The 12,879-nt window shown below is 41.7% G+C and overlaps 1 protein-coding gene and 1 long non-coding RNA gene across 7 annotated transcripts in view; both read right to left on the bottom strand.

The window, feature by feature from the left end:
• The window catches only part of TBXAS1 (thromboxane A synthase 1), a 238,587-nt gene that overhangs the window by 23,327 nt on the left and 202,381 nt on the right, over positions 1-12,879 (bottom strand). The gene's annotated exons all lie outside the window — the stretch shown is intronic.
• Positions 1,436-4,832, bottom strand: LOC146762441 (uncharacterized). The gene is made up of 2 exons (XR_014936431.1): positions 3,698-4,832; positions 1,436-1,512 (listed from the first exon to the last, which is right to left on the bottom strand). It is a non-coding gene; the product is annotated as an uncharacterized LOC146762441 (long non-coding RNA).

The raw sequence follows: 12,879 nt of genomic DNA, 5'->3' as shown, positions 1-12,879 counted from the left end.
CTTGGTGATACGGTAAACAAAGATAAGGGCTGAAAGCCATGGAGTATTTTTTTAAGCCCGGATAATTCTCTTGGAATAAATTCCATTGTGGAGAGATTTATTGTTTACTTAGCACTCCTTAAAAGAGCTCCTCAGGAATGCGGTCTCCTTCCGTGTGTTGGACACAAAGCACACATTTCAGCTGAAAACCCTGGCCAGACCTGCTCAGGGCATCTGTCACTCGTCTCTGCAGTCGTTATGGGTACATTACACAAGCGAACATTCTGGAAAAATGTGGCCCCAAATGTTCATCCAGATCTGCTCTTTCTCCTAGGTTAGGAATTTAAACAGACGTCTTCCATGGGCAGCCATACTTTGCCAAAATGCCAACAAATACAGCATCACTTCCCTTTTCGGCTCACAAAATGCCTGCAGCAAAGCCGCACAAGAGTGTAAAACCTCAGTTTACTTTCTGAGACTATCAGCAAAGGAAGGATCAGTTTTCCCTTTGCTCACTCCACACAGAATTCCCAATTCCCTTCTTCCCACAGCATGTCTCCCCAAATACATACATACCAACCCACTATTGTGGAAAAGCAGGCAAGGAAGATATCATTGCCAACAGCAGAAACATTCCTGTGTTCTCCATGTAATGGCTCAACAACCTAAGGTAAATGTTTAAGCTTTTGCTGACTTGAGGCCTATGGCATCAGTTGAGCTGCAGGTGCTGCCACAGAAGTGGTTATTTAATCCTGCCATGTCCTGCCTTCCCACTCAGCAAACAGCCATAAAACCTCTCTGCAATGTGCACTTGGTAGACTTCTAGCAGTAGCAACAGAAATAACCAACTGGATGAGATTTAGACAAACTGCCTTCTTTGAGCACAGCATCCGAATCAGAGGAAGATGAACAGACAGGAGTTTTTCATTGTTTCATGCTGTACGTTTGACATTTGAATCCTAGAATAGCTTATGTTGGAAGGAACCTTAAAGATCATCTACTTCCAACCCTTGAACCTCCTCTACCTTTTCACAGGGCTTCTGGATTTCAACAGATATGAACCTCTTTTCAGGACACAAGAAAGTTTGTTGCAATGCAGTTTTAAGAATATGGTTATTGGTGACGTCCTGGGATTGGCAGAGATGGATTACCTATGGCCCGGGGCTGAACTGTAAAGTGGATTGTGAGTTTAAAAGGTTTCCATTTCGTTTTCTAAGAGAGTTATAAGCTTAGCTGCTACTAGAGTTTCCAGCAGTGTTCTTGGGGACAGTTTCTGTAACTTGATCTCGTCTCCAAAACCCTACATCAGTATTCAATCAGACTAGGTCCTCTCCATAGAAATAGAGCAATTAAGAACTCTCTTGGCTCTCACAGCACTGCAATACTCACACATGAATTCACGTTCCTCTTACATGTTCTCAGATCCTTGCTGCTTCTGTTCGCTGGGTACTGATTACTCTACAGATTGTATCAGGCATGCACTTGGTCTTTTCCAGCTGTTCTCATAAACTCTTTTTGGCAGAGGTATATAATCTGGTAACAGAAAAACAGAAGCAAGTTCTGCTATCTGTTCCAAAGGAAGTATTCACCAGGACTACTCAAAGAGGCCAAAATCACACAAGAATCATTACAAAGGTCAGCACACACTGTACAAATGTGCCATCCAACTCCTAATATCCAAGTTAATCCCTTCTTCTTCTTTTTTTTAATCAATATGAGCAATGCTTCTATTTGCAGATTTTATCGCTCTGAGACTGGCTGCCCCACTAACAGAAGCTGAGTGGCTGCAGAGCCCAGAAGAAAACAGCAATAAAATTAAGCTCTTCCCCCTGTGTAGACCATCCATGCAATAGGAGAGGTATGCTTGCCTGTGGTCATCACCTCCAAAACATACGGTGTTTCCAAATCCTCACTTCATGCGCTTCATAATAAGCTGAGGCCATGCACCCACATGCATACCATCTGCTATTAGTACAGCATATAGCACAAGTTATACGGATGTGCTATTTGATAAATGTTTGAGCACTTAGGAGGAGTCTAAACAGAGTAACCACCCAATAATGCACACCACCCAAACTCACACTCTTGGTAGTAGCCTTAGCTAGTCTCAAGGGGTATTGCTCCACTAACATCTGTTAGTTCACATGTAACGCTGTCATCAAGTGAAACTTCAAAAAAAGCCTACAGTAAATGGACCGAGAAAATGTCTTCAGCCTACATGAGTCAATAGTTCACCCATATGCAGGAGAGAAAAGGCATCAGCCCACTCTTAAACACTGGCTACAGAAAAGAGCTGTAGTGCACATCCCCTGGTGATATACTTGGCTAATTTTGCTAAGAGACTGTTTTTGAATTTGTATAATTATATCAGATGAGAAACCATCATAATTAAAATGAAATTGAAGTCTAATGTAAAGACTTTATATCAAACGAAAGATGCTTGTACAGGAAAAATGAAGTTATGCTGATGGAAGCAGTTTTATACTCTTACACTTCCATGGATGCTAGGAAGTTGCATGGCAACTACTAGTTGCCTACTAGCTATCTACTTTGGTTTCTGAATTAATATAGCTATCAGCTATAGCTATATGACGTGTATAGATGTATACAGCCATCTACATGTGAATCCCCACCCACATCCTGTCCTCCCTTCAAAGCTGTATGCAGAAATTTATTGGATTTTTTTTTTTCTGTAAGAGCAGCCACTGGAGCAATCTTTAATATAGAAAGGGCAACAGCAGTTTATATACATTATACTGCAACAAAGATCAAGCTTAAAAACAAGACTCAAAAAAGGACAGATTAATAAAGCAGCCATCCGCACTGTGCTGACTAAAGTTTTCAATCAAAAGCAGCTTTATGAATAAGCAAGAGTCCTTCATTAAGATACACACTCACACGAGTACACACAAAGGAGAGACTATCAGTTATTTATATTTCCTACTCTGAGAGACAGGAAACCTCCCTTTGCATCTGCTTTTTTCTCACTAAGAAGAATAATTTTAATTACAGCCACTTGGCAGGAAGCCAATTTTGATTATTATTATTATTATTTTTAACGACATCTGTCTAAGCATTTTTAAACTTCCTGCTCTGTGTAACTTCCTTCATTTTATAGACCAACACCCAGTTACAGCAGAAAAAAGAAAAGGGAGTAGCGAATGATTTATTCGCTTTTCATGTTAACTCTTATCAGGTATATCAAGTGGTTCATTGTTCTGAGAACTGATGGGACAGAAAGCAGATTTACGGGGGGAATTTAGGACTTGAGCAGTCTGGGAAAGGGAAAAAAAAAATACATGAATGGAAAAAACCACGTTTGTAACTTAACCCTAAAACAACTCCAGAGTTCCTGTTCCACAGGCTGATTTTTCCTAGATTCAACCAGGCCTTTTTTCAAGAAAAAAAAAAAAAAGAAAAAAGATGGAGAACAGGGCAAAAATCAGGCCAACGTGCCTACAAACAAGAATATGAGGAGTCAGAGACAGTGAAGCCAGCCCATCCGCCACCTATGCCAGCTTGATTCTGGACAGGTTTCTGTTGAATCAGTGAAGTTACTCTGGCTTAAGCAGCGCTGTAGAGGGACTCCAAGTCCATACCCCCAGCCAGCACAGCTCCTGCTTCAGTCAGGTAACTGAAGAAGGAATGAGGAACCCCAGAGCTTCTCTACCAAAACTAACCACAGCAATAGCAAAAAACTAAAATTTCAGATGCTTACTTATAAGGTTGTCTTCCCTCCTCTTTCTTTCAGTCTGCCTTCAGCTGTGGCTTACAGGGCAGTTTCATCCAGCTTGCTGTTCTCCCCCTGTATGAGGAGTGAGGTGAAAAAGAGGAAGCAAAAACACTGCTAGAAAGGGAAAGCTGAATAATGTACGAAGGAGAGAACAAGAGGAAAAACAGGTGAGTGGAATACAAAGTGGGCACTGTGAGGTAGAGAGAAGCAAGGACAAAAGTGAGATATCTGCAAGTGGTTGCAACCCTTCAGAACCCTTGGCGGGCTCACCAGGGTGCCACAAGGCTGAGGACAGAGGAAGGCAGGGCCAGGCTGTGCTGGGGAGCAGCATGCAGGAGCCAGCAGTGTGGAGCAGCACATTTTATGGGTCCTTCTCACCACTCATTGCCTGCTATGCTGGAGCTCAAACCACAGCCACATACCCACACCTGGCTAACAGTCCCAAAGGGATGGGATTTATAGCGCACATCAGATGTGACAGCCCGTATTAGCTATAAGAAAATCTGCCTCTTGGCTGGCCCCACTGCTGGGACACAGGTAAGCATAATGAATTGTTAATGTCTTGACACCAAAGCTGCACTTTCATTCTTTACTCCAGACCAATGAGATTTTATTCTTTTGACTTGGACTTCTTCTAAAGTCATCTTTCAGGGTAAATGAACAACGCAGCGCAAACAGCCTGGGAAAACTGTCTCCCTCCTGTGCTTTCTGCCTCTTTGCAGATCGAACCTACAGCCATCCTGAAAGCTCTGCAATAGTTTCCATGTGATTTTTAATTTCCTGGTTCTGCCTGGAACCCGAAGTGTGAGTGCTGGAAGCCTCAGGAGGAAAAACTGGTATTGTCAGATTCTGCCCTCATTTTCCAAGATTCAGGACTTTCAGAGAATATCCCAACTCTTAAAGTGTTTGGAGACTTCACTCTCACAAGTGGCTGAGTGCCTTCTGACTTGAGTCAACACAGCTGGAAAATGGAATAAAAAAAAAAAACCCTGAAATCTCAGTAAAAACCAGATGTTGCCATTGAGTAGAGCTACCATGTTAATAAAGCGTTAGCACCCTTGCGCTCCACAAAACAAAATGAATACCTCTAATAGATTCCCCAAACTATGTCTTATGCCAGAAAGAATACAGCAAAAAAAAATATTTTAAGACTTGAGGCGGACTATGGAAAGCTATGGTTCTGGTGCTGCCACTTGGACTGCTGCACAGTAAGATATCTATTTTTAGGGAGGACAGGCTGTGTTTGTTATTTGGCAGGAAGTGATCAGGACAAGTGATTGCAACATTGATGCTGGACCTGTGGTTGGTGAGATCTGAATGATGTGTTATGAAGTATGGTTTGGTACTGTGGTGCTGTCACGTGCCACACAATTTGAACAGGGTCTGGAGTTTATGTGGACCCCCAGGGCACACAGTGGTACTTGCATTGTAGCTGTTAAGGAAAACATCTCACCACTGTAAGCAGCAAGGAAAAGATTCCGGGACAGTTTTTGCTTAGAAAAGTAGCAGAGTTTCTTTGCATGCTCATATCAAAGATATTTTTCTATCAATTACATATGCCTGACAGGATGCAGATGCATTATGTGATGTGTTATATACAGAGCTGAGCAGGAATGCATGCGAGAACTGGAAAACAACAGTGGCTTGTTTAAACGTCCTGTTTCATCTTATCCAGCCAGCATCCCATTATGATCCACAGGAGGCCAGCTTTCTGAGGCCACCAAGATGTCAACAGTTGGAGGAAATGTTCACTCCAATGCCCCTGGGGTTGCTCTGAAAGCAGTCACTGACATGACATCCACACAGCCTTCTTCAACAGAAGCAGCACTGCGGATTTGTTAGCAGGCTACTTGAAGTTGCCACAAACAAGAGAAAGCTCACGTCTATTGAGAAAAAAGTTAACCTCTTTCTTTCCCATCACAAACAACACCCCTGGCTTTTCTTCTCCCTTAGCAAAGCCTATACAGTGTCCTTGGAGTAGATGAAGAGCGCAGACAAGATCCACACGCCATGAGGTCGCAGCCTGTGTGCCTCAGCCACTGCACGCAGGCTAATGTCACTTTGGTCTGAACCAGATGTCACAAGAGAAATGATTTTCCCTCCTTACATGGCTTTGTTGTGACTGAGCCCTAAGATCAGCGGCAACACTGACTGTCGTGGTTCTACCACTACGCTGTGGTCGAATCACTGGTATGGCTTAGACTACCATGAACATCAACATCTCTAATCTGTGGGTGGTTTATGTTAGGCAATGATAGCAAAAGTAAAGCCAAATTAAAGTTATAAATATGATGAGGTGTTCCAAACACAGAGTGGTATGTTGTAAATAACACGCTGAATGCTTCCAGTGCTCTGACACTTAAAGAAATAAAAATATGGCTCCTCTCATCTGGTGGTCTCCAGCCATTTTTTTAAGAAACACATGGGGGAGCTGACTCATGAAAAAGGTGAAATGTTTTGCATAGGGTCACAGATCACAAATCCAGTGCTAGTAAAATCAGAGTTCCTTAAGCTAATTCCCTTGCTTTGTCACCAGATAATGCTGGCTGCAGAACACACCAGCAATAAATTAGACTTTAAAAAACTCAAGGGCATTAGCAAATTATAATTAAGCACACGTTCTGCAATGAGATGAATTGTTTCTATAATAAGAGGCAGCAAAAACTAGCGCCTACAAATTGCACGTTGAATCAGAGTATTACTTTCTGCTCGGAGACAACAATAAATACTTTTGCCAGATATTGATGATACAGATGTGTGCATGTGTGTGTGTGTTTAGAATACAGTAAAAGCAATAACAGCCTTGCTGCACTCACTGCTGTGCACCTTAATGGGGAAGATAAGTGATGCTAAATCCAGGGCCTGGTTTAATTCAAAAATACACAGTGTTTTTTACATTAACATTGCTAAACACGTGAATTGTGCTTTCATGGAGTACATGATTTAAGAACAGGCCCCAAGGAGACACCAGCTGCCTTTGGTAACTGCATAAGCTGCATTGACACTTAATATTGTTTCTCTGCAGTCAGATATCGATTGCAAAATCAGCGATGACATACCACGTTCAAACTTCGATCCTTGAAATTAGATGCCAGATTAGGGCGACCCTCAAAAATGAATCTTTTGGTGTTAGAGGGCTCTGAGCATCCATAGTTCTCATTCATGCTGGTGAACATTGCTGGTGGCTATTCTCCTTACTAAAATTAGGGACCTATTTAGGTGCTTAAATTTAGAGTTAGGGGCTTCGCTTTAGGCACCTTTGCCTGAAAATAGCACTGCTGCATATTATTTGTGTAGGCTGATGCTGAAATACTACTATGAACTTTCCATAATGTCTTGAAAAAGTAAGAGATACAATAAAGCTATAATAATATGTTCTCTTCCCTAATGCCCTTCAGCTGAAAATCGCAAACATCCATTAACAGAAATATAAGCATGCTCCATTTACCACACAAAAGTGCTGTAGTCTTAAAGCAAACCAGAAATTAAGAAAGTCAGAAAAATGAAGCTCCATGTTCCCTTCTTCCAGAACACGCATTCCCCAAGAAAGAGGCCAGCCTTTCTCCCTCTGTTCAGAGGGGAACAAACAGCACGTCCCTTTCACCATGTTTCCAATAGTCCATCTGAGAAATCCAACGACATGGACAGCGAGCGTTACACTACAGGATGGGTTTGAGTGTACATCCGTTTTATCAAAGGGGAACAATATTATCAGGATAAAGTTTACAGAAAAACAAATAAACAAACAAACAAAACAACAACATCCCAAGTCTTACTGCTAAAAGAAGCAATTATATCACTCACTGTGTTCCTTTACTGATTTGTTCTCCTCCAACCACCAGCGTTACCACCTTACCCTGTCAGCAGGGTTGGTCAAACATATGTTTCTACAGATGATCCAAGTGCCAGCTGGCACAGGGTAGGAGGGGCAGTCAGGCATGAAAAAGTTGGCCCACATCTTCCTCTGAGTCTGAGGATGCTGTTATCTCTGTCACCCACTCAAGCTCTTATGTCCCACAGTCTAGCTGTGGCACAGCGGGTCTGCTGTTTGACTCTCCACTCCACCATGCAGCCTTCTCTCTTCCTTAAGATTAACTGCTAACTTCTAGCAGAGAGCAGCTATTAGGATAAGGCTGTTACATTTTCACTCACAGCACTGTTGATAATCAGTTAAACTGCACACTGCTGTACCAATCTAGTAAACAAAGTCCTTCTTGTCTACTGATATATCAACAACACCAGAGTAGTACACATCAGACAGAGGATTAAACTATGGGATATCTCAGTAACCATCACCTTTAGAGCTGTACAACTTGTTATATTCTCCAGAAACCCAAGAGGAAGGGTTTTACTCCCCTTGGAATCTTACCCTCTGGTACTTGGAGCTATGCAACAGGCATTTGACTGCCAGGAAAGGACAGATCTAAATGCAGGCTTTCGCTCTGGAGTGTTGCCTCCTACAAGGAGGAAGGGCTAGGTGTGATGGCACTCCTGTCTGAGGTCACTAGGACTGTCTTAGGTCAATCTGGAGATAGAGAAAGCCTTTCGCCATTGCTAACTATCCAGGCTATTCCTGTAGGAGCTTTGGCTCTGGCTAGTTCAGAAAGCAGACCTCAGAGTTTAATCCATCCCAGGGATTAACAGAGGAGCTTGACAGATACTAACACAATACTGGAATCATCAGCCACATGCCCTTTATGCCCAGAGGCCAGGACGAACACCTGTCAGAAAAGCAACACAGGCCAGAGAAAGTGCTAAGCCCTCATTAACAGTAAAGAATGCCATCTCATTCAGGAGACTGACAGCACAACAAACACAAGAAGCTATTTTCTCAAAGTCCTGGTTTTGTCACTATTTATGTAGCCGTTGAACAACCTCTCCCCCTTTGGTAAAAATGGAGGATTTTGAACTCCAAAGCCCCTGCAGGTGCCCTCAAGCAGCACAACGAGTGGGCTGCAAAGAGGTCCCCAGTGGCTCCTAGGGAGCATGTGGCTACCCTGCATCTGGCTGCCTGCGTTAAAACTAAGCAGTCTGGGGTTCTGGGGATTTGGGGTGGAAAAGGGTTAGCATTTCCTTTTTCCAACACCACTCCCCCTTCCCCCATCCAGCCTTCTCCAGGACTGCCAATTAACTACACACACACCGCTCAGTGACTGAAACTGCAGCAGCAGAAAGATTGAATGAGACAGGGAAAAACTGCTTTTGCAAATTCAAATGCCCGTCTTTCAGTAACATAAACAGCTCGACCTGCTGAAGCAGCAAAGCCCTGCATTGACTGGAATGTCTACTTCCATTTCACAGAGGATTTAAAAGATCACCAGCATCAGTCTTTGAATAGATGACCACCTTCATGCCTGATACAGAGGGCATGGAGCAGCTGCCACTGCTCTGGCTCCCCAGTCCAGCCCAGGGCACAGCACCCACTCACGAGCCCTTGGCAGGGTTAGTTAGCCCTGGCAATTCTCAAGTTGTCCCAGGCAAGACTATGGCAACGTGAGTATGCATGACACACCGTGAGAAGTTACAAGGTCCCATAAAACGTAATGGGCGTTAATCATTTTTTCCTGTTTTTCTGTGCATTACAACAAAGTATTCTCAATTCATTGCGCTGTTTTGGCAATGAATAACGTATGCTGATTTTGTTTTGTGCAAAACAGCTCTCCTAAATGTCCATCACCATTATTTGTGTACGCAGACACAGCATCTGCCACAACATTTTCTGATTAGTTCACCATTAGTTAAAAAAAAATATGTTAGAGCCACCTCTGCTCCCACACAAAACAGAAATGTCACACAGGGGTTGGCTCTCCCATCTGAGCTTTATTTCAGTTGTAAATAAAGTTATTGATACTCCAGGCAACACAAATAGCTGCATACTATTTTTAAATGTCTGGATTTATCAGCGTGCTAAGTGTTCGTTTGCTTCCTTAGACCTTTCTAAATGGGTTCAGTAATGACACAGGCAGTATTTATTTCTCTTTTTATCCCAGCTATTTCAACTGAAAAGAGGTGGCTACAAAAAGGTTGACTTATCTGCAACACTATAGTATCTGTCAATATGTCACCAAGATTTAATATGGAGGTTAGAGGGCATATATATTTTATTATGCTCTAGCCATTTCATGACACTTGCAATTACAGAATTAATAGTATTGACGTTAGGAATTAGAAATAAACAATAGTTCACTTAATGATTGATATTTGCTGAAAACAAGATTATCTTTAATGTAATTGAATAATTAGTTATTGATGAAGGGCGCATGATTAATTACAATTTACCTGCCCCAGCAGCATTTAAAAGATGCAGTATTAATTATTTTCAATGACGATGAAACAAATACAGAGAAACTGTAACTGTGAAATCTGACAATTTCAAGACTGTGTTTATTAAAAGTAGGTAAAAGAGCTGAAAAACCTTCCTACCATGTTAAAATCAATGCACCAATGTGCACTGGCAGAGACTGCTGTCCCCAGCCTCTGGGCTTGGTGGCCCTCTCCATTGTGAACCCTTTGGATGTGAGCCTGAGGCTCTAGGCCAGTGTTTGCTTGTGCAAATCAGCCCCATGAAGCCAGTGACACAAATAGTAATAAACTAAAATTAATTGAGTATTCGTATAGGTCACCTGGATTATTTACACTTTGTAAGGAACCTGGATACTGAAATGATGGGATCAATTGAAAAACACCAGATAAATATTTAACAGTCACTGTGCAACTGAACAATGATAGACGCATAAGGATTGATTGATATAAAGCCATATTACAGAATCCAGATATGTTAATTGTATCCAGGAAGGGCGTAAGGAAGCAAGTGTGTTTCTGCAAGTAAACATCTCACAAGGACAGACACTGCTAAAATACTGGCTAGATTTCAATTCTGTTGCTTTCATTTCTTCTTGCAAAAGGAAGAATGAAGAGACGCTGATGTCAGGCTTACAGATATTACATATATTTCCTCTCTTCAGACAGTTTTGCCTTCATTCTTGGCTTGATAAATAAAGAGTGTCCTGAGTCTTAGTCCTTGAGCAGCTCCGACTTTAACGTGTTTTCATGAAAGGGGAGGAGGAATGACAGATTCATCATCACATAGATTTCACCACTGACAGCAAAGCAATTCCGGGGTGGATCGAATCACTTTAGCACAAAGCATCACTGGTTTTCTGGCAATATTCAAGAATGCAATGGGTGATGAGATCCTTCCTAAAAATATAAGAAATGACCCAGTAGATGGAAAATAAAGGCACAAGCACTACAGGTTTCCAAAAGCACTCATCTGCCTTACAAAAATAATCCGATGCAATTGATCCAAGAACCCTCCTATAATTCTTTTGTTCTACAAGTCTCTGCAGGACACCTTCCCCTTTCTGAGCTTGCACTATTCTTCTTCTGGATGGAAAGGACTCCATTATGCTCCTTTCTTTACTCCCTCAAACCCTAACTTAGTGACGTACTTTGCCCTTTCCCTCCCCTCTCCTCTCCAGAGCATAATTTAAAAAAAAAAAAAAAAAAAGAAATAGGAAAATGTAATTTACAAGGTGGAAGTAATATAACAAATGATGCCTTATGGGGAAACCCACTGCTCCAATAAAGAACTAGTTGGATCTGGGGATCATTTCTTGTTGGGGAGGGTTAATGGAGGCCTTGCTCCTTTGCATCACAGTATTAATCTTGACATTTTTAAAGGAGAAAACACTCTCCACTAAAACATAAAAAGCTTTGCCTACAGCACTGCCTATATGTACCACTTCTACAATGCAAAGCTAAAGCTTACGAAGCTATAAACCACTCTGCAGTCACTGCCAACAGACAAAAGACTTTCTTTAGAGAAAGCTAGAGACTGCAGCAAGAGTTAAAATAAATAGTTAAGATTATACAGCTCACTTCATTTTCCCTTAGGAAACTGAAGCATCCCTTTCATTCTACTCCTGCTCCCCTTAAATCAAGTTCAATCCACTCATATGAAAGGGCCACAATACAATACCCTCAAGGAAAACATATCCATCTGTGATGTGCACTGTTCCTATCTGAAAACCATGGAGGTCAAGGCAGTACTAAAAGAGCAACCAACCTACTAACACAACACATGAGCCTGGAGAAGTTAAGCAAGAATCCCTTGCAGCAGCTGACTGTGGGAATCCAAAGGAAACCCTGCTTAATTTAATAGCTTTGGGGAAGTGACCCTGGGTTATACAAGACCAGATTCAATCATTTCCAATAGGAGTGCCCTGAAAAATTCAATTTTCAGATAAACTAGCACTCGAAAAAAGATCCCCTTTTATGATTTCTAATAACGTGGTAAGTTGTGAAAATATAATTTATTTCTATAGTTTAGAAAGATTTCATTCACTATTGAAAGCTTCAAGTAAAATTGAAAACCATTAAATAGATACCTGTGTTCACCCATATACTGATAACAGCTTTGATCATTAAAGATGAGGTTTTTTTTAAAACAAATGCCATGTTTCTACCAGGGCTTAAGATCTTGATGTCTCTTTCTTTTGCTGTGGTACATTAAAATTGCAACTAGTGCTGTTTTAATAGAGGTTTCAAGTTGGCTGTGAAGGTCTGGGATGTGTTCCATAATCTACTATATATTGATAGTGTGTACAGGAGATGCTCATTTCTTTTCAAATGAGGCTCTGAGCATCTCCTTCCCAATAAAAGCACACTCTGTGTTGACCAGTTGTCCCCTTTGGCACTTAGGAAAGGAATCTCCTTGGTTTTCCCCTTCATGCTATTTCATTAACATCATGAATTTTATTCAGAAAGGACAGTGGTTCATTCCAGCAGCTGTATCTTAAGCATGATACGTGTTGTGCACGCGTCTGAACCAGACCAAGTTACTGCCTCCATTGCTCACCCCTGTGACTACAACTACCAGCACCTCAGGTCATGACCTGAGCAAATCTGCTCAGTCAATTGCTTCCCACTCACTCACTCCAATATCCATACTACTTTATGCTAAAGTATTTCACTAAATTAAAAATCTTCATGCTAAATGTGGTCATTTTTACTGAGTCGGGTTTGGGGGCAACAACTCAGGCTTGCAGATTTGAAAAGAATATAACCTATAGAGCAAGCAAAAGGTGGGTTGACCAAATGTTGCTGTTCTTCATCTAGGTCAGGCACATCTACAGGACTACACAACCAGTTTAGAAGCTTTGATG

The sequence above is a fragment of the Coturnix japonica genome, chromosome 1 (genome assembly GCF_054131305.1).
Source record: "Coturnix japonica strain WE chromosome 1, WE-NBRP24, whole genome shotgun sequence".
NCBI classification, from domain to species: Eukaryota; Metazoa; Chordata; class Aves; order Galliformes; family Phasianidae; genus Coturnix; species Coturnix japonica.
This window is presented reverse-complemented; position numbering and strand designations above follow the sequence as displayed.